The 25,080-nt window shown below is 43.3% G+C and overlaps 1 pseudogene; it reads left to right on the forward strand.

Annotated features, from left to right (window-relative positions):
- Positions 1–25,080, forward strand: part of LOC136469534 (uncharacterized) — a 68,333-nt pseudogene that overhangs the window by 41,785 nt on the left and 1,468 nt on the right.

Below are 25,080 nucleotides of genomic sequence, written 5' to 3' on the forward strand. Positions count from 1 at the left end.
CTATTGAGTCGGTGCATGGTACTGAGTAGAAGGAGCCTAAAAGGTCTGCTGAGGCTGTCGAAACAAATGCCCACCTGAAGACTGATAGGGCACCCGCCCGACAACCTGTACTTTCTGAGCATGGGGGTGACTAGAAGACCCAGTAGGCACCTGCTTGCTCTTCCATTCTACCTGAGAGTCATGCTGCAAGCCCTCCATGGCAATAGCAGCATTCATCATTGCCCCAAAGGTCTAATAGTTCCCAGTATATAACTCCTTCTATAGGCTGCAAGAGAGGCCACGATAGAAGCGGTCCCTCTTCTTCTCATCTGTATCAACATGAGTCCCAGCATACTATGACAAGTGGTTAAACTTGTTGACATAGTCCATCATAGACATGCCCCTTGCCGAAGGTCCAAAAACTCTGTCAACTTCCTGTTTAGAACACCAGCAGGAATATAATACTCTCTGAAGGCTGCAGTGAACTCCTGCTAGGTCACTCGATGATCCACCTGCTACATGGCATTGAATGTATCCCACCATGCACTTGCGGATCCCAACAACTATTGCGCTGCAAAGTGCACCCTCTGCTCATCAGTTACGGTGAGCAGCAGAAACTTTTGCTCTAGAATGCAAAGCCAATGCTCCACATCCAGAGGCTCAGCTGTCGATGTGAACATGGGTAGGTGCATCTTTATGAAATCCTAATATGAGTAGGGTCCCTTAGGACCACGAGCACCACCCCCATTCCCACCATTACCCCCGTGGCCTCCACGGGCAAAGCCACCGATAGCCTATGCCAGAAGCTCCATGGCACGGGTTGACTCATGACGAGCAGCCAACATCTCCTCCATCATCTCCACATGAGTCATCGAAGGTGGCGGTGGTGGAGGAGGAGGAGCCAGAAGTGGAGCCTCATGGCTCTCCCCATTGCCGTGCTCATTGCCCCGGCCACTTTCACCTTAGCCTTCGCTAAGACTGTGGCCCGCCTCAGCACTGATGCTCCTGTGACCGGACCTCAGGTTCATCTATAATAGATAGGAACCAACCATTTAGGACAACCCTCCAGATCAGAAATAAGGGATTAAAGAAATGATAAGACGTTTATTAAAGCATTCGTTTAATTTATCCTATCAATTTACTAATCCAAATTATACATGTAGGGGGAATTTAGTCTTAGCAAGATTCTCTTATCATGATGCATGCAACGGCCTATACGTTTACTCAAAGCGGAATATAGCGGCATTCGTAAGAATTTTTGTCACATCGCACACTCACTTTCCATATGCTAAATGATTTCTTACGCAACATAAGTCAGCGTACCTATAGAAAATGGATTAGATAAAACCAGTGCCGCTATCCTAGATAGACCATATTGCTAGGGCTTATACTTATTTACATAATTTTATCGCATCCTACTTTTTGCAAACTTTTGCTGGTCAAATTTTAGGTTTTGTAAAAGAGTGATGAAACTCGTACACTCACTATTGGCTCTAGTACCATCTATGGCAGAACTGCCCAAAATAATGCACTTACGGAGGCGCTTGTCTTCCACTGACTATAAGCTCCCTAAGAGCGAGCTACATCAAATGGATTCCATCGAGCACACCCCGAGGGAGAGCCCAAATAATCCTCATTTTTCCCCAAGGATCCAATAATGAGAATGAGTTACAAACTTAGTCCATTTCATACATCCAGAGTACTTAAAAATTTTATTATTACATTACCAAATTCAGAGTGTGGAATATTAAACAGCAAAATGAAAATAAACATCAAATAACATCTATCGATAATAAGCAAGGATCCATCTATGCCCACCAGAAGAATCCTTCACACAATGGCTACTCCTCAAGCAGTACCTACAACAGGGGCAAATAAACCTTGAGTATACAATGTACTCACAAGACTTATCCAACTAGTGGGAATAATTTCCTGACTCCAAGGGGTTATGATAAGCTTTATGGTTTGCTGGTTTCCTTTTGCAGAAAGCAATACTAATAGTGAATCTTTATTTCTATTATTATTAGTAGTCATGATTAATTCATTACCTAGCCATTCTATGTAAGCACTTGTTCTACTTTCAAGCAAGGGTTGAGCAAACAGTTCCATTTCATCACCTTTCCTCTTTCAGTTCTTACTACGGTGCTAGAGTGTAGACAAGTCGTACTGATACGGCAGTGATTCATGAATCAATGTGCCTAGCTAGGTACCCCGAAACACATGCCCCGCTTGTACCCTAGGCACAAGCAGGACCAACCCACCACTCTCCTATCAAGGGGTCCAGGTCCCCGTCCAAACTTGGACTCCAAGCCCCCACTCCTGAGTCCTGGACTTAATGCGGTGCTTAGACCTCCACCATCCCTGCCTCCAATTAGTCGGTCCGGACAGAGCCGAAACCCATGATAAGAGAGCAACAAGTCTTCCCTGCGCCCATACCCAAGTATGTGCTCGGGATAATAAATCTGTGACTTGCCTAGAGTCCATGGCAACGGTCAGTCCTTAACTGACACAGACAGAGAAAAAGTGTAACCAAGCTATGCCCCGTTGGCCGCAGTACACAACCTCTTACACCCACCAATACCCAAACCATATCCCTACCCGGTCTCCATTTTTCCTTTCCACCATTTTTTCATGAGTGATCTTAGAAATCACCTATTGTTAGTAACGACAGGTTACTCACGCTACCAAAATCCTAAGCATAGCAGCTACTCGACCTATATAAGTTGGACTCATAGGTAGATATATATACGCATGTAGTTTCCACAAAATGCCTGTAACGTAAATGCACATCATATATATATTCAATGATCATTCAAAATAAGGGTTATGCACCCTTGGGCAGGCGGGGTGTCAACAAAGTCAGCAACAAATGGCTCTGGCCTGTATGAGAATCTCCTCCTTGTACTCCTCAATGATCTCCTCATAGTCCTGTTCGTCTGTAGGCACGAACTCTACCAACTCATTATCTACATGCCTAAAATGATGATGCAACACTTAGTAATACGACAACAACTCTTAAAATATGAATACACCTATCAAGCTACTAAGCTAGTTCTACTAACTAAGGTGCCAAGCTACCTATTGTTACCACTAACAGGTATGAAACATGACATGTATTATCTTAACAACTAAAGGCATTCTTACTCTTAATACCGATTTACTATATATATACTAAAACAAGGAGTACTAGCTACTCTATTTATCATACTCAAGGGCTACAAAAATTATAGTGAGTACATAATAATCTAATGAACCTACTATAAAAATTTCATGGATATATCTATCACCAATTTCCCACAAAAAATCCTACAAATATTAAGCTAAATAATACTAAGCTTTCCTAAATGAATTAATGAATCCATCACTATCATAGATAACTATAAAATAACTATACCAACAGATAGATAGTATTTTTGTGCACCTAACAATTTTTGTTTCACTATTTTTGGACACCTACAGAATTTACTACAATTTTACAAAGGTCAGCTCAAAACAAAATTGAATAAACATTTATTAATTCACTGGAAAAAGGAAAACTACATCCATCGTGCGGCCCACTCCCATGCCTCGCGCATGTGCACGCGACCCACTAGCATGGCCCATGTGGGTGCGGCCCCACTGCGCGACGATGGCCCACGACGTGGAGGCCCGCGCGCGCTGGTACATTTGCTAAAACATCCTCACGCTAATACCAAATTTAACCAGGGTCCACAGAACTATTCCTTCAGTCAGCTATTTTACAAATACATCCCTCCCCTTTCCTTCTTTACCACGGCTGGGTCTCCCGGGCATCCACACGTACACCGCTGCGACGACACTAGTACAGGGCGCTTACGCTGGCCAGACCAGCCCCTCCCCGCCCCCAAATGCGAGTCGATGGTCACCTAGACGCAAACTCGAAGCGGTGGGCGGCGAAGCAACGAACAGAGATGGGGTCCTGAGCTCCCTCCACAGCGGCGGACCTCCTGCAGCGGCAGCGGCCATGTTCTCGTGAGCCAAAGCACAAACGACAGAAGCAAACCAAAGAATGGGCATCATTGACTCACCTAGAATCTACCAGACATGGTGGCTTGACCAGGGACAGATTGGGTGTGTCTGGCCATGCGCGCATGGCAAGATTCACGACGATGGCGGTGGCATGACCGAGCTAGCGGCGCCGGGAAGGCAGTGGTGGTGGAAATGGGGTGTGCATGGAATGGAGGGGAACAGGGTGAAGACATAGTGCTAATGAATTGAATGGAGGTGAACGGTGTGAGGTGAATTAGGTGAGCGCCGCCGTTTGGCCTTAAGATGGCCGATGGGGGAGAAGACTCCAAATTAAAGCACTACGGCACACGGCTGCGACCAAGGGCGAGCTCAGCGTGTAGCTAGGTTCCTACTCAACCACCTATCGCACTCAATTGCTTGGATTAGACTAGTGCTACGAGCTGGCCTTGGCGCGGCTCGGCGACTCCGACGTGACGCCATTAAAGGCGGAGGTGACCTAGGAAGGCAGCGTGGCGCCTACCACTCAATAGATGAGGACAAGGTCACACATAGGAGGCTACATGTGTGCGTACAGAGTCAACGTGGCTCGCACGGCTGCAGCGCCTTAATTTGCAAGCCGACAGCGACACGGCCATGTGTCGGAGTCGCAGGCACGCGCAGCAGCGGCAGTGGCAATGCGACGCAGTTAGTGTGGGTGCACACAAAGTGATGACACGTCATAGAGGAAACGTGCATGCTGGCGATGACGACTATAGCCTAGGAATCGCCACTGCACCCGAGCAGACTGGCAATGGCGACTGGTGGAGCAGAGCCGGCATGGAGTGACGTGGGCGATCCCAAGGCACCGGCAACGATGTGGACAGCAGCGCATGTCGTGGCAGTGGGGAGGAGCAGTTGCACGCCCGGCAGCCGACCACTATGACCAGCCGGGCATGGCTAGACATGCGCGCATGCGCAGCCGATGCACCAACGATGGCACAGGGACACGGTGACCGCGCCAACACGAGGAATTGGCCAGGAACATTGTGCGCACGCTTTTTAAAGCATTCAAAAAACCCTAAAACATTGATCTAATCACCAAACCACCTATACCATTCTCAAAAGGGCATATCAAGCTACTAAAACCAGCCTTGAAACCACACCACCCTTTAACCTAATTGCTCTACAAAAATTGCCAAACTTTGCCTTGTCAAACCGCTTCCTGACTTAAGAAATTTGACTAAGTCTCGATCGGATTCGCGTCGAATTCGATTTCCAAGCTATTCGGTACGCTAGCTAGTGAATTCCTTTCGCGACCTCAAGTATTTCATCGTCACCTACATGGTTTGTATTTCTAACTTTACCAAAATTCTGTATATACGTTCTATAGCATTTTCGCTTAATAAAAATTGATTTAAAACCCTAAGTAATATAACTCGACTATGAAATGTAACTTTCATTTCGTGTTTCCGTTAGTCGTTTCGAGTTACAGAAATTGATTTACACACTAGTTTACATACACTATCACATAAACATGATGCTCATGCAGCGTTTTAGCAAACATTTATAGTGTAACACCAAGGGTGTTACAGTAGAGATGACAGGAAATGGGTCCACCATATTCCGGCCGGTCCCTACAGCTAATGGGACACATATTCTGCCTTCTGATGTTCTGTAACCCTCAATAGATGAAACTTTTGCTCGATTGTGTTTAGCCATTCATCCGCCTGAAGCGGTTCTTTGGCCACCTTGAAGATAGGAGGCTTGGTGTCTAGGAAATCCTTGAAAGAACTATATTGATTTGGCTCAGGCCCTTGTTGTTGCTAACGAGCGTGAGCAGTGTTCTGTGCAATGAGGCATAGTGTTTCCTCCATTGTTCTCTAACTACCTAAGAAATGTGCGAATAATTCATTCGCAGACGGTGGTGGTGGTGGTGGTGGTAATCCACCGTTGTTGCCACCTTGGCTGTTGCTGGCTCCACTGTGAGTGCGAGTCATCTGCAAAGTTGCAACAATAAGTGATTATTGGATTATGTTAAGAAATTGCAAATGAATTGTATAATCATGCCAAACTAGAATTACTAGAGAGAATCTTAAATTCATACAATAAAATAGAGGCATAATAATTCATTCTCGCAACATGACATCACCAATTTGATCACTTATTGTGCTCATGGCGCGTTAACATACATGTCATAATCCACCAGTAAAACAAAACTGGAATTTCATTAAAGTTCAACCTATAGTGAAACAACATGCAAAGTGCCCATATTACATGGAAGTCAAATCACGAATACCAAACTTTAAGCTACAAGTCCATTACATGAATAACAAGGATACATCTAGCGCTTTAACTAGTCACTAAGCGACTCTAATCTTCTGTGTGCTCGCTGTCAAGGTTGAAGATAGGATCGTCCTCATCCTCTAGCTCTACTTCTTCCTCCCAACCGTCATCCTCGATCAACATCTCTAGATCTTCTTCCTCCTCATTAAGGATCAGGTGTAGTTGGTTGTTCTGGAAATGCACCTCATGCTGAAGATTGACCACCATGTTCTAGGTCTATGCAAGCTGCTGATGCAAGTCCCTCTCAACATGGTCCTGCTGCACATTTAAGGCTTGGGTCCTATCTCGTTCTGCTTCTGCCATAGCTGCACGATTGTTTGCTAGGATCCGGTGGCACATAGATATGAATGCCTCGACACAGGCGGCCTCCAGCTGCTCCCGCAGTCCTGCTAGCACTGCCCAATCATCCGCTCTTGCCTCTTGGGTAGCAGCTCTCTGCTAATCAACTTGCTCCATTTGGGTGTGGAGATTTCCCAAAGCTACATAAGCTTGATCAGTTTCCCATCGAGCCTCACTTGCTGCCTTTTTGTGCTTGCGCACATTATTCTTTAGCTTATACTGTGCAGTTTTGGCTCTCATGAGCTTATCCATGCAAGTGGTATAGGACTCCTGCCAGAAGTCCTTGGTGTCTTGACGAGTGTAGAACATCTTCATCACTGCAAACATTGCGCTCATAGCAGGACTAGAATTGTCTGCCCGCTCATCTCAGTCTTGGATCAACGCATTGCTGTTGCGCTATGCCCATACTATTGTGGATGGGTCCACTCGAGAAAAAAGTACCAGCGGCACTGCCGATAAGCTCATCCTCGTGCTACTGACAAATCTGACTCAGCACCTCAAAAGCCACTACTTGGGCAGCCTCCCAAGGAGTTCTTCCTTCAGAATCTGCCTTCCATTCCTGCCAGAAGGGTGCTTGGTTATGAGCTGATATGGTCAGCTGTACTTCATACTATGGTTGTCCCTCTAGGTATACTTCATTCTAGTAATAGAGGGGCGGTCTGTAATACCCCGCATAATGCAAGACTCTCCAAAGTAGGGTAGGAGTACCAAACATCAATAGGAAATTCTCACTTCCAGCCGGTGCTGCCATCTGTACCAACAATATGGTGCAACTCTCATGAGACAAAGTCATAATGGATAAGAGTTACATAACCGAGTAAGAGATTTATAAGGAGAGGAACAATGCAAGTATGTAATAATGATGATTTATCATGATGCATGTACATTCCGTGCGTCCTCACAAACTTAGGAAAATTAAAACTTCTAACAACATACACGGTGGCATACAAGTGTTCTCTCTTATATAATGTAACTAGTCGGGTTACACGTTTTGCTGTTAGTGTACCTGCATAAGAGTTTCATTTCAGCCCAATCCCACAATTATAGATGCAGAATGTAAATCTGGGCACTAGGTTGCAAGCTAAATACTTTCATATATATATATATACCTATATATATATATATACTTCCATATCAAAGCTACCCGAAAGTAAATACGTCCTATATATACATATAAATATGCATATACAGTCATATCAAAGCTAACCCACAATTAAATACTTCTGTATATATATGAGGCATATATACACTTTAGTATTAAAGCTAACTCTCCCTCTAGACCGCACGCTCACAACTTATGGTCCTGCCACTATGATGATGATGGGCATCTTACCTTGGGTGTAGAGGCATTTGATCCATACATTACCATTCAAGTGAATAGCATCCATACAATAGTACGCCGTATGGATGACGAAAATAAAAACCCCCAAGTTAGTACTTAATTAGCCACCTGAAGTCCTTAACTGGGCATAAAGGAAGTGATCACTGGCACACCTTAGATTCAACTCTATGTTTTAAAACACCTATATATATAGCTATAAGTTGCCAAAAACTAGTTTTGAAAAACAAAAACCTTTGTTTTAAATACACATGTGGCAATTAATGTTGAACCTTGCTCTGATGTTAGCTTTAGCATAACCGACCAATTTATAAGAGCACAAGTACAACGGCGGCCCGCAAGCGGTCGCGCTGTCATACTTGAACCTATATAAACCCAGTAGTCTGTCGAGTACCACGACGGGTCTCGATTAACCATCAACATACAACCAAGATCGTACATGATTCAACATTCATGTCACACTTTACATAAGATTCACAAATATAGTTCATTCATCAGAGTACGAATTAAGGTTATTACAAACCAAGTTCAGTAAATAGTAGCAGAAGCAAATTAAAGTTTGAAACTAACATCTGCCATCATAGTTCAAATACATAGTGCCAGTTCGTGATCACACTCCCACAAAATCATATAAGAAGGATTAATAAGAGATGCCTACCCAGGGCTCACTCCTCGTCCACGGTAGGACAGAAGCTGTTCTTGCAATAGCCATGATAAACTGTACCATCTACAACAATGAGAATAAAACCCTGAGTATAAGAAGGTACTCAGCTAGACTTACCCGTCATAAACCAAAAACAAAGTGACTCCAAGGATTATGCAAGGCTTTATAAGTGGAGGTAGCTTGACAATATTTTGCATAAAAAATGACTAACTCAGTTGTATAATTATAATTTGGTCATCAAGTTAATTACAGCTATTCATCTCTAGATTAGCAACTAAACTGTGCCAAACATATAGTATATCATTTAGTAGCATATAATAGTAACCATAGCCGGTGTAGTAATTCCATGTTCATCCGAACCATCATGTTCCATATCACAGTTACTACGATATTGGTACTAGCCAAGTTTCTCACTGTCCGGGAGAGACGGTGATTCGAATCGATTTCAACCAGCTGGGAATTTATTCCTAACACAAACCCAGGCAGATCAAATCAACGGTCACCTTTGGTACAACTCAGGTCCACATTTCACGGGTTCACCCAGCGCCACACAATCAGGGACAACCAGCTATCAGGACGTTTAGGCCTAGCCTATCCTTGGGCTTACGTCTGGCTCCCCACACAACCTTACTACCATCTAGAGTGTGCACTTTTATAGAACTAGGCCTGGCCTAAGTTGAGCTACTTGGTTTTGTGGTTGGAATGAGTTATCCAGGCATGCGTTCAATCTTGTCAGAAGCGCCCAACAACGGTACGGTCCTTAATCGGCACAGACGGAATCACATGAGTCAACCTACACATAGACTTCGCTCGGCCTCCATTTACATTACCACATGGTTCTTTTCGATGATAGCAAATATAGCCAACCATGCTTCGGTATCCACCTATATCTTGCAGGTGACAGGAAATCACCCGACTTCTACCGGTCTAAGCATGGCTCAGCATATAACCATGCTTCGGTATCCACCTATATCTTGCAGGTGACAGGAAATCACCCGACTTCTACCGGTCTAAGCATGGCTAAGCATATATTCGATTCTGGACCTACACAGGGTTAAAGGTATATGTAACTGGACAAGGTAGTTCTATGCATCAAGTGTTTCCAATCAACTATTATAACCTAATGCATCAAACATAAAGGACTCAAGTAATATTTTGTAAAACATGGGAGACTTAGAATGCTCCGGGGCTTGCCTTTGAGAAAAGAGGTTGGCCGGTGATCCAGGCACTCAAGGAGATCTTTGAGAGTTTACTCCTCTTCTCCTGGAGCTATGGCTTGAGGTGTCTCCTACTCATCCTCCTCCTCTTCTTCATTGAACTCCAGCAGAGTTATTTCTTTAGATGATCCTATATGCATGAGCATGAAATAAGCTATCACGAATGCATATATGATGACATGTATAATATGATATGATGTGATGAATGCATCCTCCCAAGTGTTTTCAATAGCTTTTCATTAAAGTAATAACAAGTTGCATCTTATTTTACTGAGTAGGTGCATATCTCTTCTCTAGTAACTTAAGCAAACACTTATGTAAGTCATTTTCTAGACAACAAGACAGTAGTCACTTGTTTTGACCATAACTTGAGTAATACACATCTAAATAATATGGTTGTCGATATTCTGGAAAGCTTATAAAATTGCCTACAACTTTCTTTTAATACACTTAATGTGATTCAATAGTTATCTATATCAAACAATTCAATCATTCAAATCTATTCAGAGAGCAAGCATTTCTGACAGCAGACTTCTAATAGCCATAATTCTCAAACCGTAAGGCCTATGACTATGCCAATTTAACACAAGGTAGATAAGTAAGTTATATAAAACTTTGTTATTAACAAGTTTTACAAAAAAGACCATTATCATTATGAAATTATCAACTCAATCAAAACTATACATGCAGCCATCTAGTTGAATTATAAAGCAATAATTAACTAGTTGCATACAACCTATTGCTTTTAAGCCTAACTAATAACATCAACAGATCATATGCATCTCAAGCACCATAGAAAACATTATGGTCAAACATAACTAAATTATTTAAATCCATTTATTAATTTCCTTAGATAATAAGGTGATTTAAAGGATAATTATTTCTAGTACTTAATAAATTCTGATAAAATTACAGTAGCCTACAAATGACCTCAATAGTCTACTATACAAATTTCATGCCATTTGGATAAATACAACTACCTCTACAAAAATGACAAGTTACATAGACTTATTTTAGCAAAAGTAGTTTCGCATAGTGAAAAGTGTAACCAATAGATTTAATATTTTTCTTACATTCCTCCAAGCATAAGAATACTGTGTAAAAATTTGCATGATCATAGGTTATGTATTTTTACCCTAATTAATTTCACTAGAAACTAGCAATTAATTAGGATTAAATATGAAGACCATATTCAAAGTATGACCACTATAAGTTTAGTATTTGTTTAGCTAGATCATGTCAACATAAGACCAAAAAAATTAGAATCATAATTTTATCATCTATCTAGCTCAAGTTCTGCAATTTACAAGATAGAAACAATTTAAAAAGCATTTATCTAGCTACATTTTATTCTCCCAGAAAAATACTAGAAACAATGCATCTCATATTTTTGTCAAATACTACACTTTAAGATGAAACTAACAAAATTTGGTTCACCAAAATTGGACACTCCTAGCTTGAGATATGAATTTTTGAAACATGCATTCAAATCTGGAAAAATAAATCAGAAAATCAAACATCACACAGACTGATAGCCGGGGCCCATGGTCAATGGGGACCCACTCGTTAGCGAGACCAAAATAGGGGACGACGTTGATCGGTGAGAACTCGCCGACAGCGAGGTCTCCGGCGGTAGCGTCTTCACCACTACACTCATCTCATCCACGCGCATCGACTGGTAAGCTTGGTTGGCTCGGTGGCTCGTCGGAGCAAGCTCGGCGGCAGCCATGGCGGACGGCGGAGGTCAGCGGTGGTACACTGGCCATCTCTGGCTATGGAACACTCAGGCAAGGATGGCTACTCCATCCTGGTGACCTAGCGGAGCTACACGGCGTAGGTGAGGGCTTAGGGTGGCGTCGGTGAGCTTGGCCGCGTGCATGGCTGTGCGGCGGCGCACAGAGCATGGCAATGCTCATGCTGTTCCGGCTAAACAGTGGCAAAAGGAGGGTATCCATCATGCCACTAGCGAGGCCTAGGGTTACTCGACCTAAGGTGCGTGAGAAAGGAGTGATACGGTGAACCAACTCGGCGGCGGCGAGCTCGAGTGACATCGTGGCCATGGCGAGCGTGGGCGGAGCGGCAACTCGTTCTAGCGCCGTCAAGTGGTGGCGTCATTCCTAACTTTGGCCTAAGCTTCTAGACTCTAGCGTGGTGCTAGACCAAAGAAAATGAAGGCATGTGGTGCAGTGGAATGGCGGGGCCATGGTGAGCCACGAGCACGGCGGCGCTCCAGTGACGACAGCGGCTACGGCGAGGTGAAATGTCGCTCTACCTATGGTTGGCAGGTGGTGCTGGTGGCTCGAGGACGTGGAGGTGATGGTGAAGTAGCTATGGCTGAGACAAAATGGTTGGCGAGGCTACATCAGCGGTGAGCGACTGTGACGGTGCTGCGGCGAGCTCGATGCTGCGCTTGGAGAGGCAGAGCGAGCAGGAGCGAGTGAGAGCGAGCGAGTGAATGGGGTGGCGGGTGCACGGTGCTTAAGTGCACACTCGGGCCTGACCGGCCGGGCCAACGTCGACGTGCTGCCACCATGCGGCGGCCACGGCCTGTGGCCGGTTGGCCACGATGACCTGCGCGGGCGCCGACTCAGGTGCCACTGAATCCGTCTGACAGCGTGACTTAGCGATTCAATTACTCCTAATTCGTTGTGAATTAGCAAAAACTTCCTTAATGAAAGTTGTAGAGCTACATGAGATCTCCAACTTTGCTTTAAGAACCATCATCTAATTCTCACTGGTTAACAAACTACACTGCTCCAAAGTGAGGTACTTTGAAACTAAAAATAGTTTCCACACTTAGAAAATTTCCTAAGTCACAAAACAACATTTCCTTGCAACTTGTGAGCTATTTTTGAACATGCTATGCATTGAATTAGACCTTGACCCAAAAATAAAAGTTGTTACCCTAGTCAAGTACTACAACTTTTATTTAGGTCACACAGCCATGCAAACACTCTAAGCTATTGTTCAACTTTGATCAAACTAGTATCATGAAAATGGCATTTCAAATGAAACCAACACTTAGAAGCAAATTTGGCATATGTCATGAATACAAATATTATTCCATTTACCATCCTAGATGTGTCTAAGGTGTTTTCATGACCTCATAACCATCTCATACATAGGTCATACATGATTGCAAGCAAAAGCATATATATAAATCAACATTTCATGTGACAATCACTAGTAGAGAACAGGCCTTTGATCCTCGGTCAAAATGGGCTCTAGTCCCGGAATTTTTTGCGCCCGGGATTAGAAATACCTTTAGTCCCGGTTGGTGTCTCCAACCGGGACTAAAGGTCCCTGCCCCAACGGCTACTGCGCCAGACAGAGGTGGCAGGGAACTTTAGTCCCGGTTGGAGCCACCAACCGGGACTAAAGGTATACTTTTACTCCCGGTTGGGGGCTCCAACCGGGAGTAAAGGTCTACTCCCGGGCCGTGGCTGCGCCCGGGGTTGGAAAGTTACCTTTAGTCCCGGTTGGAGCCACCAGCCGGGACTAAAGGCCCCCCCTTTATATCCCGGCCGGCTCCTCCTTCCTCCCCGAGCCCGAGCTCAGCACATTTTGAAGCTCACTGCAGTAGTGTTCTTGCTTCCTCCCTCCCTCCATTGTTCCTCCATCCATTATTCGATTCCTCCATCGATTTCTTCAATTCCTCCGTCGATTCTTCAGTTGTAAAGGTTACCAATCTCATACTCTCATTTTTCACCATTGTCTTATCTCATTTTGTTCACTATATATATATATGGTTCTTTATTTTGGTTTTTTTTCATTTGTAAGCAATTTGAGCTCAAAATCACTTCAAGCTTGCATATTTACATGAAATAAGGTTAAAGTAGCTAGTTGAACTTGCGGACCGTGTTCATCTCGGTGAGCACGTTCTCTGCCGAGCGGTAACAGACGTCAAGGAGGAGCTTTGATTCTACGAGGGAGAGCGGCAACGGTCGTGGAAGACCGTGTTCCCTTCCTCGTCCTCGTAGAATTGGAGCTCTTCCGTGGTCAAGTACGGTGCCGTCCTGTGGAGACATGCTCACCGAGATGATCACGTAAGCAAGGTCAACTAGTACGGATGGTTATTTATTCACATGTCCTGATATCGTCGCAGTAGTCTATCAATCACCATACCCAAACGTAGTATATATATAAATATAAACTTAGAAAATAGTTAGAAAATTATAGAAAATCCATACTAGTTGAACTTGCGGACCGTGTTCATCTCGGCGAGCACGTTCTCTGCCGAGTGGTAACGGACGTCAAGGAGGAGCTTTGATTCTACGAGGGAGAGCGGCAACGGTCGTGGAAGACCGTGTTCCCTTCCTCGTAGAATTGGAGCTCTTCCGTGGCCAAGTACGGTGCCGTCCGGTGGAGAAATGCTCGCCGAGATGATCACGTAAGCAAGGTCAACTAGTATGGATGGTTATTTATTCACACGTCCCGATATCGTCGCAGTAGTCTGTTATGTGTGTACACTCCCATTCTTCTGTTAATTTGCAGAAATATCATGTGAATTACTTACCTACCGCAGTAAAAGACGAGAACACAATGACCATTAAAAATATCATTGTTTAGAGATCTAGATAATTTTATAGTTTCTTAATTTTATTTGTTTATAAAAGGAGAAATTTATAGTGTATTAAAAAATGAGTATAGAGAGTAGATGGCAACTGCTTCTGGGTCCTCGGCCTCTCATGGGTTTCCAAAGCGACTTAGGCCGGGCCTCCCTCTCATTTCATGCGGCATGTGTCATGATGAGACGAAGATTGTGATGGAGTACCGAGTGAAGAAGGAGGGTCCCAACAAGGATCGTATCTTCTACAAGTGTCCGGATCGCAATGTGAGTTATTTTATCGTATTTAATGATTATGGTTAGTTTATACCTATTTTCATGATGGTTGTGATTAAAGTTCTAATTTTTTGTTTTAATTTCAGTGGGATGGCAGTGGACAATGTTCAGGCTTCTACGGGGAGGAAGAGTATGTTGGACTCGTGCAAAAATATCTTGCACAACAGGCAGATATGACGGCTAATGAGGCAGTGATCCAGCCGAAGAAGCCCAAAGATGTTGCACAATCGGGGGATCTGTCTGTTTTAGTTGAGATTGGTCGTGAAATCCTACTGCTACTGAAATGTATTTTAGCTTTAGTTCTTTTAGTGGTAGTTGGGATTGTCTACATTATAGCGATGCTTTCATAAATTTGTATCTTTTGTGGTGGCACGCATGTTGTATAAATAATTAATTATGATCTAGGTTTTAATATGGTATTTATGTCATGTAATGCAGATGAGCCGTCATTGGATGTATAATGTTGATCGCCGCTCCCAAGAGTTCATTGACGGCGTGCATTCTTTGTTACGTGCGGCCGAGGCAAACAAACGCGATGGTTTCATATGCTGCCCATGTGCCATATGTAAGAATATGGTGGAATATCCTTGCTCAAGGACTCTTCATTCACACTTGTTCAAGTCGGGTTTCATGCCAAACTATATTTGTTGGACAAAGCACGGAGAAAACAGTGTTGTAATGGAAGAAGGTGAAGAAGAACAATGGGACGACAATGATATTATTCCCGATGGTGCGTGCTTCAATGATACTGCAATGGGAGAAGCTGAAGAAGAGGTAGCCGCAGAAGATGAGCCGGCTGATGATCTTTCTCAGGTCATTCGTGACGCACAAAGAGAATGTGAAAGTGAAAAGGAGAAGATCAAGTTCGAGCGGATGCTAGAAGATCACAAGAAATTGTTGTACCCAACTTGTGATGCAGGGCAGAAAAAGTTGGGAACCATACTAGAATTGCTGCAATGGAAGGCAAAGAATGGTGTATCTGACAAGGGATTTGAAGAGTTACTAAAAATTCAAAAGAAGATGCTTCCGAAGGATAATGAATTGCCCGCCACTACCTACGAAGCAAAACAAGTTGTCTATCCTATGGGGCTAGAAATAGAGAAGATACATGCATGTCCTAATGACTGCATCCTGTACCGTGGCAAAGAGTACAAGAAATTGGATGCATGCCCGGTATGCCATGCGTCGCGGTATAAGATCAGGTGAGATGACCCTGGTGATGTTGAGGGCGAACGTCCGCGGAAGAAAATCCCTGCCAAGGTTATGTGGTATGCTCCTATAATACCACGCTTGAAACGTTTGTTCAGAAACAAAGAACATGCAAAATTGTTGCGATGGCACAAAGAAGACCGTAAGGTAGACAATATATTGAGACACCCTGCTGATGGGTCCTAGTGGAGAGCAATCGACAGAGAATTCCCGGAGTTTACAAATGACGCAAGAAACTTAAGGTTTGCTTTAAGTACAGATGGTATCAATCCTTTTGGAGAGTAGAACAGTAGTCATAGCACTTGGCCTGTTACTCTAAGTATCTACAACATTCCTCCTTGGTTATGCATGAAGCGGAAGTTCATTATGATGCCTGTGCTCATCCAAGGCCCGAAGCAACCTGGCAATGACATCGATGTGTACCTGAGACCACTTATTGATGAACTTCTCATTTTGTGGAATAAAGAAGGTGTACGTGTGTGGGATGAGTACAAACAGGAACACTTTGATCTGCGAGCATTGTTGTTCATAACAATCAATGATTGGCCTGCTCTAAGTAATCTTTCAGGACAGTCAAACAAGGGATATAATGCATGCACACACTGCTTCGGTGATATTAGAGGTGTATTCTTGAAAAAATGTCGAAAGGTCGTGTACCTTGGCCATCGTCGATTTCTTCCTGCAAATCACCCCGTAAGAAAGAAAGGCAAGCATTTTAAAGGGAAGGCAGACCACCTGACCAAGCCTCGCAACCGAACCGGTGAGGATGTACTCGATATGGTCAATGATGTCAAAGTCGTCTTTGGAAAAGGACATGGAAGCCAACCTATTCCAAAAGACGCTAACGGTCACGCACCCATGTGGAAGAAGAAGTCCATATTTTGGGACCTACCCTATTGGCAAGTCCTGGAGGTCCGTAGCTCGATCGACGTGATGCACCTGACGAAGAATCTTTGTGTGAACCTGCTAGGCTTTATGGGTGTGTATGGAAAGCCTAAGGACACATTTGAAGCACGACAGGACCTGCGTTGTTTGAGAGAAAGAGACAACCTGCATCCAGAGAAGACAGATGATGGACGCCATTACTTACGTCCTGCTAGCTACACTCTAAGCAAAGTGGAGAAGGAAATCATGTTTGAATGCTTAAACAACATCAAGGTACCATCTGGATTCTCCTCGAATATAAAGGGTATTATAAATGTGCCAGAGAAGAAATTCTGTAACTTAAAGTCCCATGACTGTCACGTTCTCATGACGCAATTACTTCCAGTTGCATTAAGAGGAATTCTACCTCCAAATATATGTCTAGCCACCGTGAAGCTATGTGCATTCCTCAATGCAATTTCTCAAAAGGCAATTGATCCAACTGATCTAGCTAAACTATAGAATGATGTGGTTCAATGTCTCATCAGCTTTGAGTTGGTGTTCCCTCCTTCCTTCTTTGATATTATGACACACCTCCTAGTTCACCTAGTCAAGGAGATTTTCACTCTCGGTCCTGTGTTCCGACACAACATGTTCCCTTTAGAGAGATTCATGGGAGTCCTGAAGAAATATGTTCACAACCGTGCTCGCCCAGAAGGAAGCATCGCCAAGGGCTATGGAACAGAAGAGGTCATTGAGTTATGTGTTGACTTTATTCCTGACCTTGACTCGATTGGTGTTCCTGAATCGAGACATGAGGGGAGACTAAGCGGAAAGGGGACACTAGGGAGGAAAACATATATTGGTACGGATGATGATTATTTCAATAAAGCGCACTACACAGTTCTACAGAACTCCTCTTTGGTAGATCCGTATATTAAGACACACAAGGATCTCTTACGATCCGAGTTTCTAGGGAAGACTAAAGCTTGGATTACGCATAAGCACATGGAAACTTTCGGCGGTTGGTTGTGAAAAAAATGTCAAGGTGATGAGAGCATCCATGAGCAACTGTATTTATTGGCTATGCAACCATCATGGCATATCATCACATACAAAGGGTACGAGATAAATGGGAACATATTCTACACAGTAGCCCAAGATAAAAGGAGTACCAACCAAAACAGTGGTGTCCGCATAGATGCCATAGACCCGAATGGGAATAAGCAGACATATTATGGACGCATAGATGAAATATGGGAACTAGAATATGCACCTACTTTGAAGATCCCATTGTTCAAGTGCCAATGGGTCAAGGTGACCGGAGGCGGGGTAACAGTAGACAACGAGTATGGAATGACAACAGTAGACCTTAGTAATATTGGGTACAAAGACGAACCATTCGTCCTTGCCAAGGATGTGAATCAGGTGTTCTATGTCAATGATATGTCTACCAAACCAAAAAGAGGGAAAAATGATAATGACTCAACCAAAGAGCCAAAGCGCCACATAGTTCTTTCAGGAAAAAGAGTCATCGTGGGAATTGAGGACAAGTCGGACATGTCAGAAGAATATGAAAAGGATGACCGAATTCCGCCCTTCAAAGTGAACAAAGACCCTAGCATCTTGGTAAATAATGAGGACACTCCATGGTTACGAAGCGATCATAACCAAGGGACATACGTAAAGAAGAAGTTCACTGCTGTGCCCACTTGATGATATAGTGATTTAATATAGTGTGTGTTTGAGATATTATGTAATAATTGTGAATTCAGATGTTTATTATGTCATGTTTCAAATTAAATCAATGTTTGATTTGGTGGGATTTCTCTCTCAAAAAGGTAAATTAGGATACCGAGTGATGAAAAATTAAAATATTAACGTTAAAATGACGTGAAAACAAATTTTCTGTCCAAAATCAATAGTTTTAATAATTTTAATTAAACACTACATTTTTGCATTAACGACATAATAAATATTAGTTACATTATGTTTTATAATTCTAACAAAAAATAAAAAAAGTTAGGTTATAGATTTTTCCTATGTGCAATAAACAAAAAGAAAACCCTTTACTCCCGGTGCGTGTTACCAACCGGGAGTAAAGGTATACCTTTACTCCCGGTTGGTAACACGCACCGGGAGTAAAGAGACCTTTACTCCCGGTTGGTAATACGCACCGGGAGTAAAGGGTTTTTACTCCCGGTTGGTGGCTGGCACCGGGAGTAATTCTCTCTGATATATAACCTCCAGCGCCTGGCGCAGATCGATCCGCTCGTCTTCTTCCTCGTCGAACACCGCCGCCCTCTTCTTCCTCGCGCCGCCTCCACCGCGTCCGTTCGCCTTCCATGACACCGGCGCCGCCCTCTTCTTCCTCGTGCGGCCTCCACTGCGCGCGCCCGTGCCCCTCCTCCGCGCGACCCGTGGCCCTCCACCGCGCCCTCCTCCGCGCCCGAGGCCCCTCCACCGCGCCCGAGGCCCCTCCACCGCGCCCGAGGCCCTCCACTGCTGAGCTCAAGGTGATATGTTCGTCGATGTCTTTGTACATTCGCCCGAGCCCTCCACTACCGAATCATAGATCACGTCGAAAACTACGTAAAACTTTGGTGGAAGTCATGTCAACGCTCGAGGTCGATTGAAAATTCCAAATTTTGAATCACAAAATCCAGGAACTGAAAATGAATATTTGGAACTGTATATATATGCAGCGAGCGAGGAACTCTATATATTTGGAACTCTATATATGCAGCGAGCGAGGAACTAAAAATGAATATTTGAATCACAAAATCATGACAAGTTTAATTAAGGACCACCAATATGAAATTACTTTAGAAATTAATTAGATCGATGTAAATCCATGGCTTGTATAATAAACACGCTATATATTATTTGGTTTATAAAAATTAAGCGTTTTTTAGTTTATAAAAAATATCACATGTGATGATGTAAGCAGTTTTGGTTGGACTTGCATGCATGGCTACAGACAAATGAAGGAAAACTTCAACGTTTCTTCATTTGTGAACTTTGAATATATAGATATAATATATTAATGTTGCTAAAGTAATATGATGAATGACACATATACTTACATTTCATAATGACTTATACGTTTCTCATATGATGAATGACTACATGGTTCACATGGTACATAGGATCACAACATCACGCACCGACACCGCCCCGGCCCGCCTCACGTCGTCGTCGTCGTCAGCACGCCGGCCCGCCTCACGTCGTCGTCGTCAGCACACCGGCCACCACGCCGACACGTATATATACGTCATTTGTATTCATATGCATGTATATATACGTCGCGGAGCACCGCCGCCCTTGTTCGTCCATGCGTTTCTATGTATACGGTGGAGCACCGCCGCCCTCGTTCACCCATGTGTACAGACATATATACGGTGGAGTGGAGCACCACCACTCTTGTCACACCGCCCTTTCTCGTGGCCTAGTTGATCAACATTCGTATTATCGTTATCGTTAATGCTAAACAATCACACCAGGGCGAACCACGCTGTTGATGTACTATATATTGGTTTTGTTTTTTGAAGCTAGATGGCCGACCCGAGAAACATGGATGAGGAGGAGTTGATGATGAATTTGATCAACACTGGCACTCAAGTTGCCGGCGATGATGGTGCTAAAAATAACGTGCAAGAGGATGTAGATGACGGGAGTCAGTACTTAGCTCTTGAATAAAATGAGCAACAACAGATTGGCCAAGTATATATTTTTTATTATTAGCTATATATATTATCATATGTCTTTATGTGTGCTCATGACATTAAAAATAATGTTTATGTTTTGTAGCCCTCTGGATCGACATCAACAACTACAACGAAGAGTAAAAATGTTCGAGGTCCCAAAAAGCCATTGGAGGGCCGCTTCATCATCTCGGAGTTCAATGTGGATACAGGAGAACCGGGGGGGCCGAATAAAATGAAATTTGTGCACCACTGTGGTTACCTTGTACGGGACCGGCTCCCGATTAGTACCCGTGAATGGAAGAAGAAGACCAATGCTCCTCATATCAGTTTTGTCTTCGATCGTGACAAGGCGTTAATTTGGAATGATGTCTTGGTACATTTCACGCTCCAAACAGATGGTTATGATGATATAATAGATGGTGATGAATTGAAGGAGCGAGTTAGGGATTGGGCAATGAAGAAGATGGCCACCCAGTTTCAGACTTGGAAGAAACACCTATACACGACGTATGTCAAGAAGAACATAGCACCAGATTTTACTGTCCCAGGCCCGATCTCAAAGCAGAGGCCCTATTGGGATGAGTTTGTACAGTACAAGACTTCGGAAGAGGGTGTGAGTCGGGTGATAAAGAACCAACGTAATGCCCAACAGAAGACATACCACCATACCTTGGGATCAGGTGGCTACCCAACTGCCATTAAGAAGTGGAACAAAATGGAAGCAGACCTTCTTGCCAAGGGTATCAGACCAGAATCACTCGAGTGGGGAGAATGTGCAAAGAATTGGTTTTTCGGTCATGGGGGAACACTAGACCAGGAGACAGGGAAGTGCGTTTATGGCGCAAGACTGCAAGAAGCAGCAGAAAGATTGTTTTATGCTCAGAGAGCTACTGCTAGTGGTGCGTTCAGGCCCAACAGAGAGAAGGATGAGCTGACATACGCCATCGGGACTGTTGAACATGGTGGCCGAACTAGAGGCAAAGGAAGTGTCTCGTGGGAGCATGGATTCCCTCAGGACAGACCTTCTTACAGAAGTCGCCAGAGAAAGAAGGAAGAAGAGGCAGAGCGGCTCCAGAGATTGGAGGAAGCGGTGCGTGAAGCACAGGAGCGGGAAAAAAAACCTTGAAGCGAGAATGCAGGAGGAAATCAGAAGGCAAGCGCAAATAGCAGTGAGTGCAAGTAAGCAGGCATCAGAGCCAGAAATCAACATTAGCCAATCTGTTCAGTTGAAAAGCAGCTGCGCTTCCACGGAGATACCAAATCAAGGGGACACAGGACTGCGCTTCCCTGTGGATGATGTCACTGAACCTTGTACAACGTGTGAGCTACACATTCCGAAGGAGAATTCTACAATCAAGGTGGCTATCGGTCTTGTTAATCCTATCGACCGAACCAAGACACCAAGGATTCATGGGAATATAATCCAAGAAGGATATGCTACCATCTCGGTAGATAAAGCTGAAAAAGGTTTTAGTGATTTGCCTCTTGACATTCCTGGAGGTGATGGCGAGAAGACTCTAGGAGAAGCGGAGAAGACATTCATTCTATGGCGCAAGCGCTACATCATCATTCCAGGGATGTCGGCTCCACCTCCTCCTGAACTACCTCACCATAGGTACGTGCGGATGAAAACACTACATCATTAATTTGTATTGGCTTAAATAATTAACAATCTGCTCATAATAATATGTCATTCCTTTTTTTTGTAGCAGATCCTCCCCCAACCTAAATCCAATTGTTCAATCGCCAGATCATCATAGTGCTCAGTACGATGACATTATGTTGGAAGACGAGGCTGCATCTACACCATCTCCAAGGAGGTCTCCAACGCCGCAGCCGCCACCTCCAAGGAGGTCTCCAACGCCGCTGCCAACACCTCCAAGGAGGTCTCCAACGCCTCCCCCACCCCCGCCTACCAAGAAGCCTAGCAAGAGGCCAACCCCTCAAACGAAGAACCAGTCCCCGCCTGCAAAGAAAGCCACCGTGAAACCAAGGGCTATTTCCAAAATAATATCTGAAGAGAAGGAAGAAGGAACTGATGCATATAAAAAAGACATGTCTAGATTCTATGACAAACTTAAAATGAATCAAGAAGCAAGGAGAAACCCGGAGAAACCATACTTCTTCGTAGCTCCAGATATTCTAAGAAAAAAGGTGACTTCTTACCAGCAACAACAGCGGGAATCTCGTAAGCCGTCCAAATCAACGTTATCAGACTATGACCGCACTCTCACCAAGTCAATTGAGGCGGCACAGAAAAAGAAGCGGGCAGGAAAAGGCATTGTCCAACTCGGACAACAAGCGCACCAATCAATCCCCCCGCTAGTTGTTGGTAATGAATATGGTTCGAATTTAGGATTAATGCATCAGGCAAACATACCTCCGGATGTCGATTTGGATCACCTTGGTGAATTTCTTGATGAGACTGGTCTCGACCTTTACCAGATGTTTGGTGATGGAAACATTGAGAGTGCGGCGAAGGTTGATATTTGGAAGAAAAAATTTGTACTAGGCCAGAGTCTATACAACCCTCAAGCCTTATCTGATCTGGGGACGCAAATGTACCTGCTAAACAAGTGGTGCATGCAGGCATCTACCAGTGGAGACTTCTGCGTTGGTGTCAGAATTAGAGACGAACATTGGTTCCATGGCGATGATGTTATGTATGTTGACTTTGTAGAATTTCATCAACTATGCCACCTGACCTCTCTGGACAAAGTTATCATTAGCTGCTATTGCCTGTAAGTAATAATTCTTTTGATCTATTATTAAACTCATCATATGTGTGTATATGCATATAAATTATCCTAACAAGTACTATATATATGCAGATTTACAATGACAGAGCTCAGAAAGGAAGGCTGCAATGAAATTGGTTTTGTTGATCCCCATATAGTATTCGAAGACCCAATTACTCCAAAGACTAATTGGAAGTCTGAGTCAGAGAGTAACCTCATGAACTTCTTAGTGAACCAACGCCACAAGAAGGATATACTCTTTCCCTATAACTTCAAGTGAGTGTTAATCATGTCGATCATATCCTTAATGGCTCATATGTTGATTCTAGTTAATTAATGAGTGTTATGCGTTATATCCTATAAACACATGCAGCAATCACTGGATATTGATGGACATCGATCTGGTGAAAAGTCACTTGATAATCTATGACTCGATGAGAAAACTACAACAAGACTACCAAGATATGATAGATATTATCCAGAGGTAATTTCGGGATCTCTAGCAACTATATATACACACAAACATGATGATTAACTATATCTGATGACGTGGCAAATTTTTTATTGGGCAGTGTTTGGAAAACCTTTATTGAGAAGCAACACATGAAAAAATGCAAAGCGCCACTGAATGTAATCCCTTTGAAAGTAAGTCCCCTGAATCGCATCATCTTTATTAATTAAACATATAGCTTTCACCGGATCACCAGATTGGATGACAAATTTTTTTCTCGTAAAGTGGTGTCTAAGGCAGGAACAGGGGAACAACTACTATGGTTACTATGTTTGCAAGTTTATCAAGGTGCTCTCCCAAAAAACTCCTACAGAGAGACTCAAAGTACGTTAAAAATACACTATATATTCATTTAATTATTATTATTGATTGTGTTACTATGTCTTTATATATATATATATGTACATATATTAATTTATTTTCCTTTAATTCAAACCTGTAGACTCGATGGTTGGAGGAAAAGGTCATACGGTAAGACCAAATCAAAGCAATTCAAGAGTCTATAGCTGGATTTTTTAATGAGCAAGTCATCGATTCCAAGGGCGAGTTCTACTTCGACCCAACACTGCCATTGAAGCCAAGCTAGAGGATGAGAGGAAACTTGTTATGTCACAACAACTGTAATGCAATCTTTTGTAATATATGCACATGAAATAATATAATGTAAAATACACATATGCATGCATGCATGTAAATATATATATGATGCATGCATTCATATATATATATATATATATATATATATATATATATATATATATATATATATATATATATATATATATATATATATATATATATATTTCTATGCTTGAATTGTGTGATTTAATACGTTCATTGTGCTTGAACCGAAACATACTATATGCGCGTATAAATGTATAATTAGCAGCGTACAATACGATTTCGAAAACCTATTTTGAAAAAAAAACAAAAAAATGAAAAGAAAAGAAAAAAGAAAAAAACCTTTAGTCCCGGTTCGTATTACCAACCGGGACTAAAGGTGCCGGCCATCGTGGCATGTCAGGAGGCACCTTTAGTCCCGGTTGGTGTTACCCACCGGGACTAAAGGTCCTCCTTTAGTCCCGGTTCCTGACCCGGGACTAAAGGACCCCCCTTTAGTCCCGGATGCTTGCTCCCGGGTGGGGAACCGGGACTAGAGGGGGTTCCCCACCGGGAGTAAAGCTCAGTTCTCTACTAGTGAATGTATAAGAAGGAGATGAAATTTCATATGCTCATGTTCATGAATGCTTGGATGATGCTTGTGCTCATGAAATGCAGATGCCAAAATGCAAAGCTTAACACAGGGGTGTTACAGTCACCAGGTCGTGGGTTCGAAGCAGCCTCTCCGCAGATTTACGGGG

This window comes from Miscanthus floridulus, chromosome 8, assembly GCF_019320115.1.
Source record: "Miscanthus floridulus cultivar M001 chromosome 8, ASM1932011v1, whole genome shotgun sequence".
Taxonomy (NCBI): domain Eukaryota; kingdom Viridiplantae; phylum Streptophyta; class Magnoliopsida; order Poales; family Poaceae; genus Miscanthus; species Miscanthus floridulus.